The sequence below is a fragment of the Carlito syrichta genome, unplaced genomic scaffold, assembly GCF_000164805.1.
Source record: "Carlito syrichta isolate Samal-C Ts95f unplaced genomic scaffold, Tarsius_syrichta-2.0.1 Scaffold289272, whole genome shotgun sequence".
In the NCBI taxonomy this organism is placed as follows: Eukaryota; Metazoa; Chordata; class Mammalia; order Primates; family Tarsiidae; genus Carlito; species Carlito syrichta.
The window spans coordinates 70,597-84,849 of record NW_007233368.1 but is presented as its reverse complement, the minus strand read 5'-3'; the positions used below and the strand labels follow the sequence as shown (position 1 = coordinate 84,849).

General features: G+C 37.1%; 1 pseudogene; it reads left to right on the top strand.

The window, feature by feature from the left end:
* LOC103256349 overlaps positions 1 to 12,797 on the top strand; it is a 51,565-nt pseudogene extending 38,768 nt beyond the window's left edge.
* The last annotated feature ends 1,456 nt before the right edge of the window (positions 12,798 to 14,253 follow it).

The window sequence follows — 14,253 nt, the reverse complement described above, 5'->3', positions numbered from 1 at the left end:
TTCTACTCCTCTCACTATGCCTAACTTAGATGATAGTAATTTCATCCTCTCTGTATCCTCAGTTTCCATTCCCACCAGACAGGCCTGCCTGTGGTCTAGTTTCTGCCTGGATCTGTGGATCCTGCCAAGTGAACATGGCAGTGGCTTTCTGCCACCAGCAACCTGAGACTTCTATTTTCCCTCTTGGACCATGATTAAGACAAGTAGGCAGATGTGGGCTAGAAGAAGGGAGGTTATAGAGGGACAATTGGGAAGAGAAAGGAGCCTGAAGTCCTTCGCATGTGTTGCTCATGGGGTAAGATGATTCATACCTTTCCTCCATGAGATTGGGATTGGGGGACGAGCTGACAAGAAGAAGCCAGTGTCTTATTTCCTAGCTGGGTGTCTCCTTAGTCAGTTCCTGTCTGAGCCAGGGAGAAATCTGTGGAGAGATGGCAAAGGGAAAAGTAGGCAGCCATAGAACAGAGACGATTCTGCACTCAGAGTGACAAAAATGTGTAAGTTTCCCAAAGGCTGAGTGGGTGTGGAAAAGGTAGTTACACATGAGTCACTTTTCAGTATTTCTTGTAGGAATCCTGTTTCCTGGTTGCAGAAACACCAGTGGAAAGAGGCTAGTGAAGGCAGTTTTGGAGGAACAGGAAAGATTGTGCTAGAGTGAATCTACCATGTCAAGAGACTCTACATGGCCTTCTTCCCAGATAACCAGTATTCAGACACCTGCCACACAGAGGATGCCCCTTGGTAGCTGGCACTATCTAGATGAGCAGTGACAACCATCAGAGAATTTTGCAAAGCAACAAAAAAATTGGGTAAAGAGACTTTGTTTTGGTTCTTCTTTTCTGATTCTACTTCTACTCATTAAAGAAACTGGAGCTTGATGAGGAGAAAGAGGAGATTTTGTGCAATCAGGTTGGTTTTATGATGTTGGAGTAGAGGAAGGAGGGTGGGATAGACCTCTTCAGGTCACCTGTTTCACTAGCTAAGCCAGGTAAAATTATATGATTTGTATGGACTGTGAGAATTATTAATCATCAATGAAATCTGCCTGAGATATCATTTGAAGGTAGGAAAGCAGAAGTTGACCAATTACATAATTAGAAACATAAAGTTGTTTCTTGATAATATCCACTGAAGGCAAACCATTCAGTGAAATGGTTACCTTTAAACTATCAGTTCACCTGGAGCAGAGTTTCTCAGACAGCAATTTGTCGGCCAGTGAAGCAGATTTTTAACATTGTGAATTTTTTTCCATTCTGATCCCAGCAGCAGCAAGTTACCAACTTTCACTCTTCTTTGCTTTGTCTCTTCCTGGATTCCAGAGTAGAAAATAGAAGATTCAATGCATTCAACTGCTTTCAAAGTATGTGGTTGTTTGAATCCTATTACATTCGTGCAGAACCTGAGCTTTGTTTCTGTATTTTTCATATAATTAGTTACCAGTTGCTAGGAGGAGGTTTGAGGCCTTAGCATATAAACACAACACATACACAAAATATGTTTTGATATAATATACTTTTCCCATATCTACTACCTATTTTTGTCAGACTACTCTGGATAAAGATATTTGTACACATTTCTCTGTGTATATAAGTTCCTCAGCTAATAACTTTGCTCTGTTTTTATAGAACACATTGTGTATGATTGAAAAAAATACCTTTTGCAGAGTCACATTTTACTATTTCTGCTTACTTGTCCTTCTGCATTGTATCTCGATTAGCAAATGGTGCAGCCCTCTCTTCCTGTCATAAAAATATAAGCCACCTCCATTTTAGGCTGTTTGACATAAAACAAAAATCTCAATTTTCCACTAGATGGTGCTCTTGGAATGCAAACGACTTAATTTATATTTGGTAACTGTATTTCTATAAAATTCTCAGTAATTGCAGCATGATATTTTGGCTTGTGAAGCAGGTCTGTATCTCGCTAAATTAGATGGATTAGACTGATTTATTATAGTATTTAGGTAAAAGATCATGCAATGTGTCTCAGAAGACTCCAGAGTACCCCACGCAAAACAGTGAAGAGGCAATTTCCCCCCCTCAATCCTCATCCAAACCACGTCTTCTTACCTGGCATTTTTGGTACTCTTATGCTGCTCCACAGGTGTCTAGGAACAACTCCATGGTGACAACATCTTTTGACCCTGACCACTTCCACAGTCTGTGGCTTCTTCACCCAGCCTTGCCTCGTCCTGAGGGGGCTGATGGATTTATTAGATTAGTAACTGTTGACAATGAACTAATCTTTGATGATTCATCCAGTGGTTTTCAAAGTGTGGTTCCTGGACCAGCAGCATCACCTAGGACCTTGTCAGAATTACAAATTCTCAGGCTCCAAACCGGACCTACTGAATTGGACGTTCTGGGAGTGGGGCCCAGCAATTTGCATCTTCACATGACTTCCAGTGATTTTAATGTGCCTAAATCTTGAGAACCACTGGGTTAGATCCTCTCTGTAGACAAAACTGTCTTACCACATTTGGACTAACGTCTTTCCTGCAAGTCCTCAAAGAACAACTTTGAAGGCAGACAGGCAGGTGAAGAAATTTTTGAAGGTTAGCGTGTGTTCTCCTCAGCCTACACAGAGAGCCAGTTCTGCTCTCTCTTCGGGTTCTGCCTGTCACCATGGAGCTCCCATCGCAAAAGAATAGCCTGTGTCTGGCGTGTAAATGAAGTGGGGGAGTATGATTAGTCACTCACATTTCATGTGAAAGAGTGCGATGCCCAGAGAGGCCGCCAGATGGCAGCCTCGTTCCTAAACTGTCTCTGCATCAGTGAAAGGCAGTTTCTGGCCCTTTAGCGTAGGCAAAGAAAGGCGATCCTGCAGCGGCGCTCGTTTATTGGCGAGGCTGTTTGTCTCTTTCTCTACTGCAGCATGAGTCAGAACCCACAGAGGGAATGAGAGCGGAACGACCCATCAATCAATGGGTCAGAAAGCTACTAGGTAAGACTGTGATCTACGAATGTCCCCATTTCGCCGAACAAGTGGGGGATTGCTACAAAAATCCGACACTGGGTAGGACGTCTAGTGAAGCTGAGCTCGGTCAGTTCAAACAAGTGTCTTGAACAGCTCTGCCTTCTGCCGTGTGTTGAACACTGAGTACCTGCACATACGATTCACCTGGGAGTTCAATCTCCTGATGCTTCGGCTGCTCCCCAGGGCACCCGTATCAGAATCTTGGGGGTGGCTCCAGAACAGCAGTGTAACTTTAAATTTTCCCAATTTTAATGAGCATCTTGGGCTGGGAAACACTCTCCTAAAGACATTGAGATTAAATTTGTGGCCAAGAGTGTTTTTCAATTGTGAGACTTTTGTTGTTGCCTCATTCCTCGGTGTCAATCTAAACAGCGGAGTTTGTTGTATTAGTTCGTTTTGACATGCAAAATGGAGAGATGGTTGTATGACAGAGGACATTATGCCCCACATCCCTGCCATCTCCATCTCTCCTTCTCCCCCTTCTTTCTCACTTGCTTTTCTCTCTCTCTTTTTGGTTCTTTTTTGGGGGCAAAATCTGAAAATCCAAAATTGTGGCTACAAATTAGGCATATTACTGCCACTGCAAAGGAAAATTCAGACCAAAACCAGTAGTCAGTGTTCTGAGTCTAAGACATTCTAAACCACCCAAACCTCTTTCCTTTTTGCCTTTGGCCACATGTTCTTAGGTGGCCCGAGGCTACGGCTCCCATTTTAAATAATATAATGGTAAAAAAATTGCATCAGCCTTGATGAAAGGCTGCTAATTTTATCTCATTAGCTCATACTTATCAAACAGAATGAAAATATTCTAAAATAATTGCTTGGAAACCTCTGTAGAAATACTCATTGGAGTTGGAAATTGTTCTATAATCTAAAACTCCTTTTGTATGTAATAAGTTTTGTAAAACTCTGTGTGAATATTTTATTTTCTATTTGTTCTAGAAAATTCTGTTTCCGTGTAAAATTATTAATTATAGGTAGAATGAAAGTCGGAAGGAAACATAGTTGTGACATGTGAGCTGTGAAATATACTTCAACTTATCATAAAATATAGGCTTAGTTCTTTGCACCAAGGGGGACCTAAAAACCACCTCTAGAACTCCAATTTTAGAGCTATATTGCTAATCCTTCTCTAGATATTACCTAGTGAAATGTAAATATTACCATAAGAAATAACTTGTTAGGCCCTTACCTCACAAAAGTTAATACAGTCCTTCTCTGTGAATGAAGACCAGGTGAGAACATTGGGAGCTGTGGGAAAAGGGAGCCCAAAGAAGGGGTAGAACAGGTTAGAAAAAAGGAAAGCAAATTAAATGGGGGAATTAAGGGAGTTTTAATTTCCATTTTTGACTTAAGGATGGGTCAGGGTACAAATTACGGAAATGTTAAAGTGGTTAATTTGTAGGATCAACGCTCTTTTTCCAAATGATTTTTTAAAAAGTAATACCTCTTGGACTGGTGGGTGCCTTAAAAAATTAAAAAAGCTATAGACAGCAAGGTGTCTTGCAGTCCAGACAAACGTTTCCTAGATTCTGGAGACTTCTTCCATTACTGCAGGTATCTCTAAGGCAGATATCTACAATTTTATTTGTTTATAATTATTATTTATATTATTATTGTATTAATATTATTTTTATTATTATATTACTATTATGTATTAATTGCTTATCATTATATTTCATATTCAATTTGCTTTTTATTATTATTAACAATTTTAACATGCTTTTTATTATTGTTAACAATTTTAACAATCTCCCGCATTTGGACCAGTATTAATTAGGAAGAAGTAAACTTCTGACATTATGGTTTAGATTTAGTTTAGCATATAGCTTGTCTGACAGATGTTAAGTACTTCTATTTGTGAGAGATTAGCAAAAGGTTTGAGTGACTTATATTGTATTGGACATAATTTGTCTTTTAATTGGTAAACATAAATTCCTGTGGCAATAAGTATACCTTATTCAAAATGCTCAGGCCTAGAGCATTTTGGATTTCATATTTTGATTTGTTTTTTTTGTTTGTTTGTTTGTTTGTTTTTTGAGTTGGAGTCTCACTCTGTCGTCCAGATTGGAGTACAGTGGCCGCTCCCGGCCACCACAGCCTCGACCTGCTGGACTCCGGCGATCCTTCCGCCTCAGCCTTCCAAGTAGCTGGAATTACAGGCATGCGCTACCATGCCCGGCTGAATTTTTGATTTATTGTAGAGAGGAGGTCTTGCTGCCCAGGCGGGTCTCGAACCCGTGGGCTCAGGCAATCCACCCACAGCCTCCCAAAGGCATGGGATTACAGGCTGAGCCACCGAGCCCGGCTGATTTCATATTTTGAATACATGAATAATTTGGAGATGCTGCAGATTTTGTTCAAGACTACCACAATAAAGTGAGTCACAGGAATTTTTTTTTGGTTTTCCAGTGCATATAAAGGTTATGTTTACACTATATTTTAGTTCATTAAATGTGCAATAGCATTATGTCTAAAAACATACATACCTTAATTAGAAAACACTCTATTGTTAAGAAATGCTAACAAACATCTGAGACTTCAGAGACTCATAATCTCTTTCCTTGCAGAGGTTCTTGCCTCAGTGTCAATGGCTGCTGACTGCTCAGGTAGGTGGTTGCTGAAGACTGGCATGGCTGTGGCAATTAAAAAAAATAAGACAACATGAAGTTTGCAACATTGATTGCTTTTTTCTTTCACAAAAGATTACTCTGTAGCTTGCTATACTATTTGATGGCATTTTATCCATTGAACTTCTTTCACAATTAGAGTCAATCCTCTCAAATCATGCCACGGCTTTATCAACCATGGTTATGGAATGTTCTGAATTTTTTGCTTTCATTTCACCAATGTTCACAGCATCTGCACCAGGAGTAGTTTCCATATCAGGAAACCACCTTCTTGTTCATCTATAAGAAACAACTTTCCATCTTTTAAAGTTCTATCATGTGGTTGCAGTAATTCAGTCACATCTTCAGGTTCCACTTTTAATTCTGGTTCTCACTATTTCTACCACACCTGCAGTTACTTCTTCCGTGTATGTCTTGAACCTTCTGAAGTCACCTGCGATGGTTGGAATAAACTTCTTTCAAACTCCTGTTAATGTTTTGATATTTTCACCTCTCCTGTGACTTACAAATGTTCTTAATGACTTGTAGAATAGTGAATCCTTCCTAGAAGCTTTTCAATGTACTTTGCTCCATTCATCAGAGGAATCACTATCTATGGTAGCCATCTCCATCCAAACTGTATTTCTTAAATAATAAAACCTAGAAGTTGAAATCGCTTTTTGATCCATGGACTGCAGAATGGATGTTGTGCTAGCAGACATGAAAACAACATTAATCTCATTGTACATCTTCATCAGAGTTCTTGGAAGATCGGGTGCGTTGTCAATGAGCAGCAATATTTCGAAAGAAATCTTTTTCCTGAGTGGTAAGTCTTAATAGTGGGATTACAATATTCAATAAATATGCTATAAATAGATGTGCTGTCATCCAGGCCTTGTTGTTCCGCTGACGGAGCATAGGTAGAGTAGATTTAGCATTATTCTTAAGGATCCTAGGATTTCTGAATGGTAGATGAGCATTGACTTCAACTTAAAGTCATCATCTGCATTAGTCCCTAACAAGAGTGTCAGCCTATTTTTCATAACTTTGAAGCCAGGTATTGATTTCTCCTCCCTAGCAATGAAGTCCTAGATGATATCCTATTCCAATAGAAGGCTGTTTCATCTACACTGAAAATCTGTTGTGTAGTGTAGACACCTTCTTCAATGATCTTAGCTAGATTTTCTAGATAACTTGATGTAGTTTCTACATCAGCACTTGCTGCTTCACCTTGTACTTTTATGTTATAGAGATGCTTTCTGTTCATAAATCTCATGAACTAACCTCTACTAGCTTCCAACTTTTTCCCTGAACCCTTCTTACTTCTCTCAATCTTCATAGAATTGGAGAAAGTTAAAGCCTTGCTCTAGATTAGGTTTTGGCTTAAAAAATGTGGCCACACCACTAGAATTTTCTCCCTATCAATAGTAAAGCTATTTCACTTTCTTTATCATCCGTGTGTTCCCTGGAGTAGTACTTATAAATCTCTTTAAGAGCTTTTTATTTTAAGCATTTATGACTTGGTTAACTGTTTGATGTAAGAGGCCCAGCTTTTGACTTATCTTGGCTTTAGACATACCTTCTTCACTAAGCTTATTCATTTCTAGCTTTCGATTTAAAGTGAGAAGTGAGACCCTTCCTTACACTTGAACACTTAGAGGCCATTATAGGGTGATTAATTGGCCTAATTTCAATATTTTTGTGTCTCAGGGAATAGGAAAGCTGAGGCGAGGGATAGAGGGGAACAACTAGTCATTGGGGGAGCAGTCAGAATACACACATTTATCAATTAAGTTCACTGTTTTTGTGGGGAGGCTTGTGGTGCCCCAAAACAATTACAATAGTAACATCAAAGATCTCTGATCACAGATTACCATAACAGGTGTAACAAAATTTAAAAAAATTGAAATATTATGAGTATTACCAAAACATAATTGTCATGAAGTAAGCACATGCTATGAGAAAAATGGCACCTATAGAGTTAGTTGATCCAGAGTTGCCAAAAACCTTCAATTAATTGAGAAAAAAAAGCAATATCTGTGAAGCACAATAAATTATAATAAAACGAGACATCCTCTATTTGCATACACCGACGTGTTGAGTATCTCTCATCCGAAATTATGAATTCCAAAATGCTCTCCTGAACATTTCCCTTGAGTATGACTTTTGTGCACCATGTCATCAGTGCTCAAAAAGTTTCAGATTCTAGAGCATATTAGAGTTAGGATTTTCAGATAAGAAATGCTAATCCGAAATTTGCTAGAAATGCTCAACAAATTTTAAGCATCAGCACCTTTCTGTCTAATGGCTTATTTAATTAGTAGGAAGCCAGATCATTTGTTTCAATAGTTGCTTTTGTTTTCTGTTGTTGATATGTTAAAATAGTTAAACACTTGCATTCATCTCATCCTGTTAAAGGAACTCCATCAGGGAACAGTGAGGTAACATGTTTGGTGACAGCAGGCTTAGTCACCCTGCTGTGAGAGAGAGATGAATAATGTTTTTTAATCTTACATCTATTGACTTTCTCTTTTTCAAATGTATACACCATTTCTGAAAGAAGTTACTACAGACTATATTTTGTAAACAGTTTATCTTTTTCATATCTTCATTATTAAATCAAATGGTACATTTACTTACATGGTTCTGCATAAAATAAAATTGCTGCATGATATTTCTTATTGTTTATAATTCCCATTTTGAAAGATCTAGTCATGCGTTCTTAAAATTTTATAAGTAACTTCAGTCTTCATAGTAGTAGTTTTTATTTTTTTTTCTTGGCTATTTACCTGCCAAACCCTCTCTCATTTTAAGTATTATCTTGCTTATGTTTTGTGATTTATCTACTATTTGTCAAAACAATTTTTAAGACGACATTTTCTAGTTTTCCATTAGAGCACAGCATGAAGAAGAATTGGATATAAAGGATCATATTGGTGAATATTTTTATTAGACAAAGTCATTTTGTGAAAATTCAGAATTCCAATAAAAACAATTTGAGAAAATCAATTACTTCATGAATTTAAGAAGGACCAATCTTATCCTAAGATAATAATACTTCTTTTGAAGTTTAGTATTTCCTTCAAAAGATTATAGCTGAAATGCAATTTCTTTTACATTTAGACTGGTTTCTTCTAGATCTTGGACTTGTGGATCATGATTAATTATATTACTCATGCTAGCCAGAGAAATTCCACTGTAGGCTATTCTACAACTCTTCTGGAATCTAGTGTAGTATTTAAGAATCTTCAGTGTCATAAGAGCATCATTGCTCAATAGCAACTTATTCAAATAATTAATTTATTCTTTTTGTTTTCTTAGTAGAAAGAGAGACTATTTGGTCACCCTGTTTGTAACTACCCTAAATACTAGAAAATGACTCATTGATTCAGATAGACATTTCTTCCCACTTAAAACTCTCTGAAATTGGCATTAGAATCAAAGACATCTTATAATTATAATTGACAGTGCTTTATTCTTTCTTAGTGGTATAGTGAATAATAATGCTCCATGCAATCAATAGTATTATAGATTTAAATGAAGTATAACTAAATTAAATTTGGTTTTAATAGTGATTCATTAGTTTTATTTTTCCAAGAGTAGTAGAAAATAGGGTTTTTTCTGATATGATTTATTGTGCAGTCAAGATTCTTGAACCATTTTTACATACCAAAAATCCAAAATATCTTGAGTGTAAGGATATAGGTAACAACATGTAGTGAAAAATTATCATAGTTTAGAACCAATCTAGACCCACTGCTGAGGTTATCATCTACTTCTGGCTTTCACCTAATTAGTTTGAACAAGGTTTTTGAGTAGTTGCTATTAGTTGAACCTTTATTTTATTTAAGCATAAGGTTATGCTAGGTGTTATATTCCTGAAGATCAATTTCTAAAATTACAAAACATTAAAATGGATTATGAAAATAAAGAAATATTTCACATGTAGGCCTTTCCATCTATGTATTGCATGTATAAAAGCAATTTTGTTGGTGACTTTGGGCTTGTTACTTAGTATAGGGTTAGTATAGGAACTCCTACAGCACTCTCTTATATATGTGTGTAATTAGAGGGAGAATTTCTCTGCAAAGGTAGACTACCCAATGCTTTAAAAAATATACAAGATGAATACTGGACTAAAGTTTCCTCTGCTGGTAAACTTCCTTGTAGCATGCATAGACATTCTTCATTCAAACTTTAAAATTGCTTTCAAAATAAAGATAATTTCTTCTTACTTTTTTTCTTGCCAATACAACTGTTGGTTGGATGCCTATAAAGATCTTTTATAATAAATGTTGAGAAATATGCCTTTCTAAGTGACTTCTTTGGCAATCTTTTATTCTTCCATTCACAAAAGAAAGGAAACTCGAATTATCTAATAATCATTTTAGCTACTTGTGTGCAGTTTGTATGTGCAAAGGCCATTGTGGTTACAATTGGTTGACTCATTCATTTACTCAACAACACTGAATGCATATTATGTGTTATCAAGGTACTGAGAATATATCAGAGAATAAAAGAAACAAAAATCCCTGTTCTCACGGAACTTTCTTGTAGAGGCGAGTCAACCTTAAACATATTAAGTATATGTATGGTATGTTAGAGCATTATAGATGCCATGCAGAAAATAAAACACAATAAGGGGTATGGAACATGCTGGGTGAAAAGTTCTCTTGGGAAAAAAACAAACAAATAAAACTTTTCCTCTGTCATTTTATGTTCAGTACCTGGGTCTGCAAATTGGACTGATAAAATACATTACTAGAAGAAAAAGAAAAAAAAAACACAGCAGTTTATTTATGCAATGTGCACACAAGTAGGATACTGCAGTAATGAGTAATTCAAAGGGGTGGTTAGACTTTGGAATTTATGTACCACTTCAACAAAGGGTGATACATTGTGGTGAAGTAACTAGACAAAGGAAAGGGATAGTTTGGGCTCCTAGAGGTAGTAAATTATGGGAATGTAAATATATAAGGGGGACCCAAAAAACTCTGAAATTATTTTTTGGAGGTTAAGCCTCGTATAGTTCAGGCTTCTCCCACTTAGTAAGTTTTCTAGGAACCCACTGGCATCAGTGTATACCAGTTAGCATTATTATGAGAGGCTGTGTTTGGCTTCAGCAAATTGTTTTTTTGAGATTCTTTCAACGTGTTCAGCCATTACATGATGGGTGATTTACAAGTGTACCTGCTCACCCCATGGTGAGTGTTCAGCAGTTTTTGACCCAAATTGGTATGACCCACATGCCTCATCCTCCCTATTCATCCAATCTCACCCCAAACAACTTTTTTCTGTTTCTCCAGAAAAAAAGTCCTCAAAGGGAAATGCTTTGCTGATGTGGAAGAGGTGAGACAAAAAAAGGCAGAGCACTAAAAGGAATCAAAATTGACGAATTCAGAAACTGTTTGAGCAATGGAAAAAGCATCCATCTTGATAGGTGTATTGCACCAAATGGAGAATACGTTGAAGGTGACTGAAGTTTAAACATGTAAGAGTAAATACACAATTTGTTATAAATAAATTCTGGGTTTTTTAGAAACCCCCTCATATAAGGGAAGTGAATTAAAGATGATGCTTTTTATGTAGAAACAAGTTTATACCATCCCCAGTATTAAAAGTCATTGCTTCTTCCTGAACTGGGACAGAGTAGGGAGGAAACTTTTACAAAGGAAACTTGATGCTTTGCTTCTAGGCAGAAAGTCCTTTCTGTATCTGTTATTTCTCTATTATCTTCAGTTCAAGCTAATCCTTATGCCACGGTGGCATACATTTGAAGGTGGCACACGCTGATTTCTTTCAGTTCTAGATGTCAGCAAGGTAGGTGAGATATACCTCACTGAGGAAGGAACCTTTGGGCAAAGAAGGTTCCAAGCTATGATTACAGCAAGTGCAGTACAAAAGCTAAGGTAAGAGAGGGCTACTAGTGGGAGAAATGAGGGCTAGGAAAGTACAGGGGTCAGATTTTATGTGAGCATTTGCTTTTTACCTAAGAGAAATGAAAGAATTGTTATAGGGTTTTAGCTAAGGAATGACATAATCGACTGACCTTTTAAAATTACCATTGGCTGATAATATGATATTTTATTGTTACCTTAGCAATCTTATATGATAATAAAAAATACATAAGTGGAGAGGTCATACTCCAGCACTGGGAAACCCTGAAGCCTGAGGAAAGATATTTTATATCACATGTTCTGGCTTTCTTTGCAGCAAGTGATGGCATAGTAAATGAAAGCTTGGTAGAGTGATTTAGCCAAGAAGTTCAAATTATAGAAGCCTGCTATTTCTATGGATTCCAAATTGCCATGGAACACATATATTCTGAAATATACAGTCTCCTTATTGACATTTACATTAAAGACTGCAAAGAAAGGAAATTTCTCTTCAACACCATTAAGACGTTGCCTTGTGTCAAGAAAAAGGCAGATTGGGCCTTAGGTTGGATTGGGAACAAAGAGGCTACTTTTGGAGAATGTGTTGTAGCCTTTGCTGCAGTAGAAGGCATCTTCTTTTTTGGTTCTTTTGCATCGATATTCTGCCTCAAGAAACAAGGACTGATGTGAAGCTTTACATTTTCCAATGAACTTATTAACCTGATTTTTTTTATAAGAAGGAAAAATAATCAGCAGAATAAGAGTACATCTTCAGTTCATTTAGAAGTTAGCATTCAAAATAAAGGAATTCTCTGTTGGACTTGACATCACTCCCATTCTCTGATATTAGCCTACTCTCTTCTCAAAGAAGTTAGTCTTTCCTTCCAGTGAAATATTCTCCATAAAGTCAAATGGATTTTCTACTCTGAAAACTTAGCTAAAACCAATGAACTTATTAGCAGAGATGAGGGTTTACACTGTGATTTTATCTGCCTGATGTTTAAACACCTGGCACACAAGCCATCAGAGCACAGAGTAAAAGAAATAATTGTCAGTGCAGTTAGGATAGAACAGAAGTTTCTCACTGAGGCCTTGCTGGTGAAGCTCATTGGGATGAATTGCACTTTAAGAAGCAATACATTGAGTTTGTGGTTGATAGACTTATGCTGGAACTGGTTTTAGCAAAGTCAGAGTAGAAAATCCATTTGACTTTATGGAGAATATTTCACTGGAAGGAAAGACTAACTTCTTTGAGAAGAGAGTAGGCTAATATCAGAGAATGGGAGTGATGTCAAGTCCAACAGAGAATTCCTTTATTTTGAATGCTAACTTCTAAATGAACTGAAGATGTACTCTTATTCTGCTGATTATTTTTCCTTCTTATAAAAAAATCAGGTTAAGTGTATCAACCAGCTATACTGTGCATTGTCCATAATGTTTATAAGACAGTGTAGCTAACTCAAAATCAATTCTGCTTATTAATGGCAATTGTGTCACCTAGAAAGACAGCATATTTAAGAAGAGCTACTTGGATTCTTATGGAAGATCTTGTCCATGTTTGACTTTTGAAAGCAGGCAGCTGGCTGTGACTTACCCATATCCATGACTGTGGCCATTTTGACTTTAAAGTGAAAGCAAGAGGTGACCTAGTGAGTTTGACCCAGCAGGATTAAACATGTACAAGACAATTGAAAAAATGCAGCTTCACTGCTTCACAGACAATTTTAAAATTTACTTAACTTATTTGTATATAAAACTGGCACTTTACAAACAGGTAAACATTGTTTGCACAGTCACAGTAATAGCCAGATTTTTTGTAATCTGTTATCTACTACCGGTGGCCATTTCAGAATTCACCAAGTAAGAGTGTAAGCTCTTTGACCAACTTTAAAGTCTCCTATGCATATCTAACTACAAGTCCATTGGTGTCATATAGAAGACTGGTTAAATATACGTGCACAGGTATCTTTTTCATGGAGTGATTTGAGTTCTTCCAGGTATATTCCCAGTAAGGGCATTTAGGAATCACCTTGCAGCATTGTTCACAATAGCAAGATCATGGAACCAACCGTGCTGTCCAGCACAAGAGGATGGGATAAAAAAATGTGATACATATACACAACGGAATATTACGTAACCATAAAAAGGAACAAAACCATGAATTTCGCAGCAACCTGGATGGAATTAGAGTTTATGATACTGAGTGATCTTTCACAGAAACAAAGATCTGAGTATCACATGTTCTCACTCATAAGTGGACCTTGAACAACTACCGTAATACTATAAGAAAAGGACTGACAGTGGCAGGAAACTATGGGGGGTGGGCAGGGAGGGGCAGGGATTAACGGTAGTCAATATCTGTCTGGGGAAGGGGGGGCATGCCTCATCAGCAAGGGTACCGTATACCTAACCCTTAACTGTACCCCACAATTTTAAAATAAAAAATATATATGATTTAAAAAATAGAAGACTGGTTATATTTTTTTACCCTGTAGCCCAGGTAGATTGTCATAGGATTGATTCTCTGCCTTATCTTAGAGTGTTGAGATAAGAGAGAAAGGGTGATCTTTTAGGCAGGAGCTTCTAACATAAGTCATTAGGAATTGAGACATAATCTGGGCCTCTATGTGTGAGAGACAGCATTAGCATTTCATTTCTCAAATTGTATTTTCCCATCTTTTAGCTGATATGAAAAGATCCTTGGATAGTTTTCATAGGTGGGATGTAAGGTGATATTGTAAATATGATAATAGGAAATATATAAATGGAGAGGTCATAAGTCAGACCAGCAT